The following is a 13,779-nucleotide window of genomic DNA, read 5'->3' on the forward strand; positions in this document are numbered from 1 at the left end:
ATGCAGGACTAGAGCTCTCCTGGGTGAATAGCTTTGCTTTTTCACAACGGTAGTCTAAGACGATTGTGTCAACAGATTCAGAACAAAGAAGGAAAACAAATGGATCATCAGACATGATGACTAGCTTCCTAGCCTTCTCTGAAACAGAATTGAGGCTCCTCCTCTTCCACGGGACCTTTCCAACCAACCCTTCCAGTTGCTTGCTTGCTCTTTCCCTTGAAATTGCTTTGTGTTGGGTTGCATGCACTCGTATTTATGCTGCATCCTCTCTCCCCACCCCCACCCCATAGGATGTAACTTCTTCGGCTATTTTTCCTTTGGTCTGTTTCCCCTAGCACGATGTCTTGCACATAGCAAGTGTTTAATGAATATTTCTATGACTTTACTACAATGATGTACATGAAAATAATGCTAAAAGGCAGATGAACTCAGATTAAATGTAACAATCCTCTTGGTCCCAGAGGATAGATGATGAAATGCAATATCCTCCTCTCCATAGAGAGGTTGGAATCGGAGCTACTTTTATGGGTATGGGAGGGTTGCACGTACACTGCCAGATATGGCAATTTTGTTGGTCAGCTTAACTTTTTTTTTCTGTAACAAGTGAAGGTGTTGTGATGGGGGAATGGGTCATATAATAACTGAAAATTGAGTAGAGTAATATCTAGGAATAAACATGGTGTAAGAAACAAATGTCATCAATAAAACAAACCAAAAAATATTCCAGAACTGAAGTGTGGTGATGGCTCTCTTGCACTACACCAGTCACTAACATCCTGCAGTCTCCCCCTTGAATCAAGGCTGAGGCACAAAGTCAGAGTCAGGAATAAAGTGATCCATCAAAATGACTTTTCAAAAAAGGAGGCAGAATAAGAAGCATAAGCCTGAGGAGGGAATTTTCTCTCAACCATTAAGAGATGTAAGATTTTCTACAACAACTTGGTTTTCACCAAGGAACAGTATATATGTGGAAAAATAGCTTACTTTTAATATGAGCACAGGAATTCCTTCCTATCAAAGGTAAAAATCACTTTGAATAAGTCCTCCAAAGTAAAGGAATGAACTTTAAATATTGTGGACCTAATTAACTTAAACAGGGTTAAAGCATTCTGCCAAGGTCCCAATGCATCTTCTTTGACATAGAAAAATAGAGGCTTTTAATTACCATGTAGCTTTTTCTCCTCCCTCCAGCCCATACTTAGCCATGCTCATAGAGGTGAATTGCTATGAGGCTGCAAGTAGTCATTAGCTCCTTAATTTTGAAGGACTGATAGGGAAGCAGGCCCATGGTATACAGGAAAGGATGCTGGAATGGGAGTCAAGGTGAGAGCTGTAACTAGGGTGGGGACAATTGAGGTGGTGCCAAGAAAAATTCAGTTAAGCACTAAAGCTGAGGTGGGGCATAGATTACAATCCAATCAACTGCAGTCTTCTCAAAGAGGGGATGGTTTGGGCCCATGGAGAGACTAGGCCCAGTCTCTAGAACCCACAAATCCTTAGAGCAGCCAACAATAGTGGAAGAGGTATTTTACTCCTAAAGGCAGATAGGGCGGTGAAGTAAAGTGAGTCCTCAGGAGAGAATGACTCGTCATGACTAGTGCCATGGAACATAAGGTATGTCAGGACCAAGAATCTCCATATGAAGGAAGTGTGCTTACTAAATGTTGGCATATTGATAGAAAGCCCCAGTGTTCTTACCTCAGTTACAGCTCTGGTTAGGAGACATCTGTGTGACCTTGATGAAGTCCTGTGACCTTTATGGGTCTCAGTTCCCTAACTATGAAGTGAGATTAACTCTTCTCCATGTTCTCTCTCCGTCCTAAAATTATATGGTTTTATTAATAAAATTCAAGAAATGTCCCCAGGATCTCAACTTTCACTTTTATGGGAAGGAATCTACATCTTCCTGTCTATCAAGAAATGTGGAATGATGAACCTTTCTTCTGGACTTCCTTAATGCTAGTGCCTTCCCTCTGTTGATCATCTCCAATTTATCCAATTTATTTGTCTATATCTTGTTCATATATAACTGCCATTACAATGTAAATTCCTTGAGAGAACAAGAATTGTTTTACATTTTTTTTGTATCCCCAGAACTTAACACAATGCCTGGCACATAGTAGGTGTTTATTAAATACTTGCCTCCTCGACTTATCCACTGTTAATACAATGAATGTACAGAGTAAACTCTTGCCCTGCCCCCCCATATAAACAAAACACTTTAGATTCAACAAATTAGGATTGGGTGAACAATTATAATGTTCTCCCCTCCATCTAATTTCACCTGACTTGATATTTCTTTTTTTGATCTTCCTACTTCTCCAAAATAATACTATCCATTATAAACTTTTATATGTATATATACACATGTATATACACATATGTATATGTGCACATGTATATACATATATGTATATGTATGCATGTATTTTGATGTATATATACATGTGTGAGTGTAAATGTATATGTATGCGTATGCTTATATGTGTGTATGTATGTGTGTATACACACACACACACACACACACATACATATACATACAGGAACTCATAATTAGCAACCTTTTCCCCTTTGAGACTCACTCTATACAGATAAATTAACTAACCAATTCTCAATTCTGGTGGTAGCTATCTACTAGACATTCTCTTACCTTTCTTAAAGAGTCCAACACTTGACTTCATTGCCTTTCTTACAGACTTCAGTACACGAGTCTTTCTCTATACCCTAGCTCCTGTTATTGTACTTGGGGACCTCAATTTGCATGTTATTATGCCCTCAAATACCTTTGCATTCTAGTTCATCAGTCCTCACAATCTACACATTAACTCCATTAAAACTACACATAGGTATGGTCATATTCCAGCTATCTCCATTACCTTCCAATGTTCCACCTCCATAATCCATAACTCTGAAATTCCTCTATCTGCCCCATATCTTTCCATTTCTTCTTGTCCCTTGTCCACACTAAATCTACTATCCATCCTATTCACTGTAACATCCAATAACTCCACCCTTCCATGCTTTTCCAAGTCATTACATCTACCCTTTTCCTTCCAACAGAATCTTGACCTTATAGTAACAGGTTCAATGTTATACTATACTCCATCCTTGAGTCCCTTTCTCCTTTGCCCTATCACTGCTGATCTCTTACTAAACCTCAACTCTAGATTACTCTGACCATTAACCTTTTCTTCTCCTGCTCACATACTATTGAAAACATATGAAGTCACACCACCACCCTGAGTCCACTACAAATGGGTCGTTTAATCTCAAGTAGAGTCTCACTGCTGCAAGCAGATCTTCATTCTTTCTTTATCATTAAATCTCTATTGCACTTTCCACAGAATATATTCCAGACTTGAGCTTCATACCTTCCCCAGTTCTACAATTCAACGCTATACCCTGTTTTCTCCTCCCTTGCCTCAGCCACAGAGAAAGAGGCATCTCTTCTCCTTGTCCATGATAACTCCTCTTCTTATGCACTTGATCACATTCCTTCTCATCTCTTCTGGGAGCTTGCCTTTTCAATCATCTCCTCTAGCTCTGACTTTGAATATATCTTGATCTCCCTATCCTTAAAAGACTTTATTTGACTTTACCATGCCTTCAAATTATCATGTCATATCTTTCTTCCTCTTTCACGTACAAACTCCTAGGGAGAAAAAATGCATACACTTAAATACATTTTCTTAGCTCCCACTCATTTCTCAATTTCTTGCAAACTATATTCTATTCCCAATGCCAAATAAAAATTTCTCTACAAGATAAATAAAGATTTTTTGTGACTAAATTATAATGACCTTTTCTCATTTTTCATCCTTCTTGACCTCTCTGAACTACATTAAGCTATTGTTCACTCCCTCCTCCTGGGAACTTCATTTTCTCTGGATTTTCACAATGCTTATCTTTTCTGGTTCTCCTACCTCTCTGTATAAATCTTCTCAGTATTCTTTTGATGGCCATCATCCATGATGGGTACCCCAGCCCTCTGCTCTCAGCTTTCCTATCTCTCTACACCCTCCCTAGGTGATATCATCAACATATATGGGTTACACTACCATCTCTATGTAGATAACTACCAGATCTATATATTAAGCCATCTTTTCTTTCCCAAGCTCCATTTCCACATTTCGACCTGCCTATTGGACAGCTCTATCAATATCACATTCAGCCCACAGTATGATTCTTCTCCATCTTCAAAGCTTTCTTTTATGTAGTAATCCCAATGATCTTTATATAACACCCATAAATACTAGCATCATCCTAGTGGAACTATTTCTCCTTGTATCTCATAAGTGAATGTTTCTGCTCAATTCTATGTTGACTCAAGCTAACATTACTATCTTACACTATGTTGCCCAACATCTAAGAAATGTTTCTTCTACCTCTAACAGCATTTCTCCAACATCTGGAGACTCAGAAGAACAGTCCACTCTCACTCTAATTATCTCCTGGTTCATGGCAGTCGCTTCCGGGATATCTAGCTGGGCTTATTCAAATTACTGCAGGCTGCTTCTGAAAACATCTAAGGGAAGAGGTGGTTCATATTTTCTCCTGGTGCTCTGACAGCAGGTAGAGAAGAGTTTGTAGTTTCCTAAATGCATGTAATAAGACACAAATGCCTTGTAATCATGCATTTAATTAAACATTAATCAATACAGATACAACTTTATTACAGTCTACTAAGTACTACAGCCTATCCCTCAACATTTTATAAATGACTTTAATGTGAATCATCAAGAAGATGATTTTATCTGTTTTACACAAAGGCACTTTGGAGATGGAATGTATAAAGGGAGAACTGAGTTGTGATAATAAACCTGGTCCCCTCATCAACTCCAAAAGAAAAGTATAGCCTAGAATGGAAGCAATTGAAATTATGAAAGCATAACTTTCCCCCTTGTGCATTTTCCTCTTTCCTTTCTGCTCCTCATGCACCTCAGGCCACCAGCAGGGTACCTGGCTGTCTGCCAGGATATTTGATGTGTAATGAAAGACAACATGGTACAATGGAAAATAAACTGAGTTGGCAGTGATATCTGGATACAGAGTCCAATCCACTACTTACTACCTGTATGACTTTAGACAAGTCACTTCTCACTAGAGCTCTGTTTTCACATATAGAAAATGAAGGGGGTGGGCTAATAATCTCTAATGTCTCTTTCCATTCAAGATCCTATAAAAGTTAATGTCCCAGACTCCTAATGCACCCTTAGAGAAGGTAAGACCTAGACTTCCCTGGCCTAGTATTAACCATTAGGAATTTATCAACTTAATTGTCAAATTAGTGGAGGCAAGGAGTAATATTCTGAATTTCTTTGCTCTCTCTCACACATCATTTTTGGAAGGGTGGCTGAGGATGTGAGTAGAGAAGAATTGAGTGGTGAAAAGTGGGACTACCCTGGGCCCAATACCCATCACCAGAAAGGTTTAAATCAAAACTTAACCATGTAAGTATTGTCTCACTTTTTGTTTCACGTTATTTCTCTCTTGAATTATGAAGGAATTTTATTTTATCTCAGCTGATGTCTCATCAAGATTAAGGAAGAAAGTTTCTATTTCTTGACCAGATCAGCAGAGCTAGGGGATCTTAGGGCTCCAGAGAGACCCTGAGACTAATTGATACCAAAGATAGAGGGCTGGAATCCCAATAATCCAAGATATAGGTCTTTTGAGGATATAAGGAATGATCCCAGGGAGGGATCTAGGGTTCAGCTATAAGTGTGATCCCCCTAACCACCTAGAACATTTCTCTACAGATACTTCCTCAACCTACCCTCCATGCTTCTCTAGTTCCTCACTCTTCTTTTCCCCCTCCCTATCATCACAGCAACATTTTGAGGGGAAAACTGAGGATACTTTGCCTGGAAAAGAGATGACTGGGGGAGGGGAGCAGAGGGACATGATAGTTATCTTCAAGGATTAGACTTCTCCTATTTAGTCCCATAAGGTGAAAGTCATTGTTGGAAGTTGTAAAGAGGCCAACATTAGGGGGGAAAATTTTTAGCAATTAGAACTATGGAAAAAATGGAATGGGTTATCTCAGGAGGTAACAAGCTACCCCTCTCTGGAGGTCTTCAAGCAAAAACTGGATGAGCATTTGTTTAGTACGTGATAGTGTAGATTATTCTGAAGATATGGGGTTGACTTGATGGCCACCAAGCTCCTTTGAACTCTAAAATTATATGATTCTAAGAAATTGGTTATTGAGAAGAGATAACAAGCTAAGCATTTCCATGTTATTATTTTCAGGAAGACTTGAGGTGGTGAGAATGTGATGCTCTGGAGTTGGGGATTCTTATACTTGAAAGGGATCTTAGCGAGTATCTCTAACCTCCCACTTTGAGCTTTGGAAGAAAAATTTTTAAAGTGGTTAAATATGAAGAAAAGAAATGAGGAAGAGGAGAAATGGTCAACAGAGGAAGGCAAGAAGTATGTTCATCCTCAAAGTAACCATGGGAAGACCTAAAGTGCTTAGAACACTGACTTTCATTTAAGACTATGTGTGCTAATCAGAAGAAAGGGAACTGAGAGTACCAACCCAACCCATCCATTATTTTGATAAATATTATATGACTATTGAGTTTAAATGTGGCAACCTGGATATGACATTGATTGTGGCTTTGGAGGGGTAGGGAAACTACAAATTTTTCCTCTCCCAAATGGGAAATTTCCTGTGTCCAGAAGAGCCAGTGGCAGCACCATCTTCCATTTTAGAGATATTTGAGGAAGGAGATCTGGATAATTTGAGTAACAGAGGCCGGCTGCCAAGGGGAAAGATATACAACAGAGGAACAGAGAGAGAGAGAGAGAGAGAGAGAGACAGAGAGAGAGAGAGAGAGAGAGAGAGAGAGAAGGTCACTGCTTCAGAACCCTTAGACACCACAGAAAGTGTTCAGATGAGTAGGGAACACACTTTCTGGATGCTAGAAGGGAGTAGAAACAAATGGTAATGAGTCACCATGAGTCACTATAAGGTTGTCCACCAAGGCTGATTTGGGAGATGAAAGGAAAGCGTATCCTCTTAAACCCTCAGGAAAAACAAAAGTTATGTGATATGCCTGAGGATATGGGGACAATGTACTAAAGAAATAGTATGGCATACTAGATAAAAGTCTAGACTGGTGGTCAAGAAGACTGGGGTTCAAATCCCACCTCTGACTTTAACGAGATATATGACCCTGGCAAAATCACTTCTTTCTTTGCCTCAGTTCCTCATCTGCAAATGAACTAGCTGTCCTTTAAGGTCCCTTCCATCTCTAAAACTATAATACTACATACCTATGTGTAGTTCAACACTTCACATAGCTATATGTGTATATATACATCTATTAATATATGTTATAGACATACTTTAGTAATCTTTTTAAGTTGTAAACATGCAGGAGATTTCTTCCCTATAAGCAAGGGTCCACTGGACAGGTAATGAGTGCTACTTGCTAGAGTCTGAGAACAGCATACCTTAGAATAGAGTGATCTGACCTGAAGGGAAAACAAGAGTCTCCTGAGAGCTGAGGAGAGTTGATGGAAAGGGAACCAACCAAGAAGTACTTCAGCCAGGAGAGCTAGAGGAAGTAGGGATGCAAAGGGAAGACCAATGGAAGGATCTCCAGTTGCAAGGAGCTGCAGAATGTCAGGAAGGACATTTGTGGGAGACAGAGAGCGAGAGTGGGGAACGTTGACTAGTAATGCCTTCTGAGAGCTGTTGGAGAGGAGACCTTCAGGAAATAAGCAACAGTGTGCAGAAGTGGGGCAGAAGGGACCTCAAAGGTAGGAAGCAAACCTTGAGCACCCTCCACTGGGGATATACCCGGACTTGTATTATGACAGACATTAGGTAGTCTAAGGAAAGCTCTTGATCCTCCCAAGATATTGTTATTTTCTTTGCATTCAAAGGCATATCATTAACCATGCATTAATTTCATTTTTCATCTATAAAATGAGGGGTTAAACTAGATGACCTCCAGGATTGCTTACAGTTCTAGATATATGATTCTATGGATTTGTAAATTATTCATAATCTTAGCCTTGTCAGCATGTGTGCTTGTAAATGAAGCTATTGACTACCCTTGGTCAGGTTGGAGAGGAGGATCATTGGATTATAACTGAGAGGTAGAAGGGGCCTTACAGACCATCAAATCTATCCTCCTTACTTTACAGATGAAGAAAATGAAGGTCAGTATCTTGTCTATTATTATCATATTAGTTTCAGTATTTTATATTTGCTCCTGGAAGCAATAGAAAGTCACTGTAGTTTACTGAGTAGGGAAGTGAGTGACGTGGTCAGATCTGCCATTTTAGGAAGATCACTTCAGAGGCTGAATGCAGAATGGATTGAAGTGGGGAAACACTTGAAATACAGACCAACCAGCAGGCTATTGTAATAATCCAGGTGTGAAGTAATGAGGGCCTATACTATTCAATTCAATGAGCATTTATTGAGTACCTACTGTGTGCCATGTACTGTGCTAAGCACTGCAGAAATAAAAAGGAAAAAAAACGAGCCCCGCCATCATGGAGTTTACAGTCTAATGAAGTGGTAACAATGTTAAAGGAAAGAAGTGAAAGTATTCAAGAGATGTTGAAAAGGTGAAATCTGCAAGCCTTGGCAACAGCTTGAATAAGGGGATGATACAGGATGACTCTTAGGTTGCTAGCCAGAAGGACTGGGAGGATGGTGTTGCCCTTTACAGAAAATAGAAGTGGGGGAAAGTTTAGAGAGAAAGAAAATAAGTTCTGTTTTAGACAAACTGAGTTTAAGATGTCTATTGGACATCTAGTTCCAGATGTCTGAAAGGCACTTGGAGATACAAGATGGTGGGTCAGGAGAAAGATTAGGGCAGGAAAGTTCAATTTGAGAATCATCAGCAAAAAGATTGTAATTAAATCCATGGGAGCTCATGAGATCACCAAGTGAAGTAGTATAGAAGGAGAAGAGAATCCTGAGAATAAAACCCTGAGGGAAACCTACTGGTAGAGGGTATGATCAGGAAAGGAGACAGAGAAGGAATGGTCAGATAGGTGGGACGAGAACCAGCCGAGAGCCATGTCCTGAAAACCAAGGTGGAAGAGAGTAACACAGAGGAGAGAGTGATCAACACTGACATTGACTCTCAGGTCATCTGGGTGGAGGCAATAAGCCAGGAAAACAAGAAAGAACCCTTGAAGTAAGGGGGTTTTGGACCTAAAAATATACAATACTAGCAATAAAATCTGATAATGTACTTAGAAGAAAAAGAGAATTGAAGACATAGAACCAAGTATGATGTTACTGCTATTGCTTTATTAAAAAGTTCATATACCTATTCCTTTTTTTCTCTAGAAAATTAGAAAACAATTTGGAGTTTATTTTTGTATGTGATTTTTTTTTACTCATTTGAATGCTTTGTTGATGAGAGTTATTAAATATACAATATTAAAAATAATTGCTGATATAGCATGAGTACATACATACAGACACTGATTGTAGAGCCCTAAGTAATTTCACCCAGTTTTTCCTAAACTCATTTACTCATATGTGCTTTTTTTGTAGTTTGAATTGTTTTAAATTTCAATTTTACATCTCATAAAACTAAAGCAGTGGTATTAAGCCAGTTACCCACAACTAGAATTTTCCTTTTCACTTCTGAGATTTTTTTTTTCCTTTTAATGTTCTATAATGAGAAACTTCTGCCTGAGACAACTTGTCTCTGGCCCACGTATGGGAGTCACAAAAAGCTGCATTACCCGGGGAACGTGGATTTCAGAAAGAATCAAAAACTATAAACAAATAACCTTTTGACGTTTGAAAATCAATGCCTTGGAACCCTTTCTAAATTGGCTCCCAGCCTGTATAAAGCCCTCTTTCCCACAAAACCTTCTGCAATTGTGGCCCAAAGTGCTGCCTGTCTCTTCAGAATGAATCAGCCCTTCAGATCCCATTATAAAATAGGGAGGGAGAAATATTCAGAATCTTAGGTTCTAGCTACTTCTTTCTTTTGTGTTCCCCTTAATAGCAAGATACAATTTTGCTCAAGGTTATATACAGACAATGCTGTCACTCTCTGAAACAGTCCGGGAGACCAAGTTGAGATTCTTACACCAATACAGTCAAATCTAAAACCCAAAATGGGACTTTAATGAATAGGGGACTAATGGTCAATAAAATTGATTCTATCTTTTGGGGCAAATCATAAACCCCTTCAGGAGTTGTCAAGAGCTTACACGTGTAAATTTCAGAACAGAAAACTCCTTAGCTGTGAGATAAAAAAACAAAATGAGATCATTTCCATTCTCCTTTAATTAGGCCAGCCAATTCTTCACTAAATCCTCTTGTTAAAGGTTACAAATGATTCAGTCACCTGACAATCATTGCTAGCATTAAAAGTCCCAGAAAGCTGAATCCCAGATTGTCTGAAGTGATTGGCTCTGGAGCAGGCTGTGCCCACTTCGCTTAGAGAAATTGCTCAATAGCTTTTACTGGCTTCTCAGTTCTTACATGTGAAAAGTCTAAACTCAAGCCTAGTATTCAAGACCCTGAAATATTTGGTCCCCATAATTTTACCTCCCACTAGTAACCTACAGGATCTCTCTTTCTGCTCTGGTCAAGGTACCTATTTGCTTAATGAGTTTAAATGGTTTTGCACACCTTGAAATATCATATAAATGTCAGAGTGGCTTGCCATTTCTTTCTCAAGTGGATTTAGGTTCAGGGTCACACAGCTGGTAAGTGTCTGAGGCCACATTAGAACTCAGGCCTTCCTGACTCCAAGCCCAGTGCTCTATTTACTTTCCCAATGGTTCCTGCATTAATATTATTGGGCCTTTTCTCACTGGGACCCCTCCCTCCCTGAAATTTCCTTCTCTTCTCTTCACTTCTAAATTCTGCTCTTCCTTCACGATCCAGCTCAATGTTTTCAATGATGTCTTTCCCAGCCTCTGCAGGCCTCCAGGACTTCATGACTCATTCCTCACTTTGCCTGGATTACCCCCAGAACCTTATAAATAATCCCTTCTGCATATTCTAACTTCCCTCTAGCTTGGAAGCTCCTTGAGGGAAAGGACCATGTTTTTGCATCCATTCGTACGTGGTCCTAGCTACAACTGGATGCACATATGGATGCACAAACATGGTCCTCTCCCTCAAGGAGCTTCCAAGCTAGAGGGAAGACAATAAATAGGCCTTCAATAAACGCTGTCAGATGGAATAACTGAGGCCTAGATTTTTTTTTGCTTGAAATTAGATTTCAGTCTAGCCCTATACCCTATGTATAATAGTTATTTAATAAGCTCCATTAGAATGCTAGTGGCATCCTCTACCCCTTCCTCCATGCTCCCAGGAGTTACCTTCAATGCTATGGGATTTTGTCCCAGAGCGCTGGCAGTTGTTTGACCCTGGGCAAGTCTCTCTGCCTCAGTTTTCCCATCTGTAAAATTAGAGGGGTGGACTTGAAGGCCTCTAAAGTCAATTCCACCTCTAAGTCTACGATCTTACGATCTTGAAGCATGTTTCTTCCTTTCTGTGGCCCCCTATCCTGACCATCTCACACCTCCCTGTTTTCTGCTGAGACCATACCTCTTGGCTCCACCCTTGGCTTCCCCTTTTGGTCCATATCTTGTGACTGGATCCCTAAGTGTCTCACCCCTCTCCTGAGATCTGCCTTCCCACATCGCCATACCCTACCAAGTGTCCTGGGAATTAGAAGTTGGGGGTTTTCATCAGGAGTACGACAGCAAGAGTCATATACTTTGCGGGCAGGCCACAGCTTCTCTTAACTACAGCATACTGAATTTGCCCCTGAGCACCAGAATTCCAAGTTACGGCTCTGTTCAACAGAGACCCTTATTCAGAGTAGAGACTTAATAAATGTTTATTAAGTTGAATAAATTAATGCATTTTCTGATTTCTACTAGTCACAGTGCTGTCATACCACGAGGGAAGCGAACTAGAGAGACCCTTATTTTCTCTTTTGTAATATTTGAGGGGATTTTATTAGTCAATTTAAGCATACATGCTCATTATTTCCCATTTCTACACATACTAGGGGACTAATAATTAGGATTCATTAGCAGAAATGAACAATCCTCTATCAAAGGCACCCTCAGCTCTCTCTCCATGACAAAAGAAAGATTTTTCCATTAATCTAGAGGTGGAAAATAGAAACTGTGTAAGGGAGCAGAAAGCTGACTTTCTGCTTGCTGGACCCATAAGGGAGCCCAGATGGTTTGGGGTGAAGCTATGCTAAAGGGCTTTGAGCTGGTTAGTGATTTTCCTTTCTGAGGTTGCAAGACCCTTTTCTAATCTGAGAATGGTGCCTCAGGAAAGAAACAAAACTGTTAAACATCTCAAAGGTAGCCTTGACTTGTCTGTATGTTTCATATTTATTTTCTCCTAATGCTATTTTCTGTCAAATTTTCCTCCATTCAAAACTATGTATGCACTTAAGATGTCTCTGAATAGCAGATTACCATTATTTATTATATCTCTGTCTACCCATTTTCCTCTAATGTAAAAAGTACTTTCACATTTTTTAGATTTAAAGTCTTCCAAATAAATAGAAGGGAAAATGACTTCAGTGTAAGATGCAGACAACAAAATAATTATGCAAGTCTCTAGTCAGATATATTTGTTATATAACATAAAATATACATGCTCAAAACAGCTATCACCCTACTTGTTGATTTTTTTAAAAAATTAATCAATTTTAAAGAAATTTATTTTAAAGCTCTTTAAAATCCCTTTTAAACTTGCTAAACCCTTATAAATGACTTCATATCAAGCTGATGAAAAAAAAAGTGGGTTGTACCGTATGTTCCATTAGATATTCCCCACGGTCTCTAGTTGCAAAGCATTTTTCAAAGCATTCTGTTATTTTGCAAGATAAATCTTCCTTATTGATTTCCCCCCTAATATCCAATCATGAGGAGCTCAGCTCAGCAAAAGTCCAGGACACAGGACTCCAATTTAATATAGTCAAAAGAAGCTTCACATTTAGGCATACACACTCATCTTTAGAAATTCCATCACCTGATGCAATGATTCCAAAAAAGTGAGGGAGGTGGCATTACTTAAAGAATACTGGTAGGGCCAGAAATTGGAAAGATTTTGGATAAGTTTAAAATAATATCAAGAAAGAACAGGACAGGACAGGACAGGACAGGACAGGGTGGAATACAACAGGACAAGGCAGGAAAGGAGAGGACAGGAGCCTGGACAAGAATTTCATTCAGACGATAGAATGTGATAAATTTTGGAAAAGCACAGAGCTAGAGTGGGGAGACTAAGAAGCATCTTGGAGCCGGGAAGGCTGACGTGTGGGCAGAGTTAGCCTTCACAAGGAGTGGTGCCAAGACTCTCATAGCAAGTCTCCCACACTGATCAAATACAAGGAGTATTGGGACAGAAGGTATGGGCTGAAACCCCATGGATTACAGATCCCAGGGCAATAACTCTGTATGTCCTTTCTCCCCTTGAGAAATTCTCTGGAAGTTCAAGTCCTTCCCCTCTGCTTATAGGGAAAGTGTGCTTACCTTTCTTTTTTTAATGTTTACTCTGTCTTTATAAGCAGAGTTAACCTCATTTGCTAATCTGGGTCTACTTTTGGAAATGCTATAAAAAGGAGATAATCAAGGAGGCAGAATCCCCAGAGAAAAGAGACAGAGATTTAACACTAGGTTAATTTGTAAGAGTACTGTCTCTGGCTTTCCTAGGGAAAAAAAGATTATTTATACACACACACACACACACACACACACATACACACACACACACATGTATATATGTGTGTGTGTATGTATATG

The sequence above is a fragment of the Vombatus ursinus genome, unplaced genomic scaffold (assembly GCF_900497805.2).
Source record: "Vombatus ursinus unplaced genomic scaffold, bare-nosed wombat genome assembly UNPS02014773.1, whole genome shotgun sequence".
Taxonomy (NCBI): Eukaryota; Metazoa; Chordata; class Mammalia; order Diprotodontia; family Vombatidae; genus Vombatus; species Vombatus ursinus.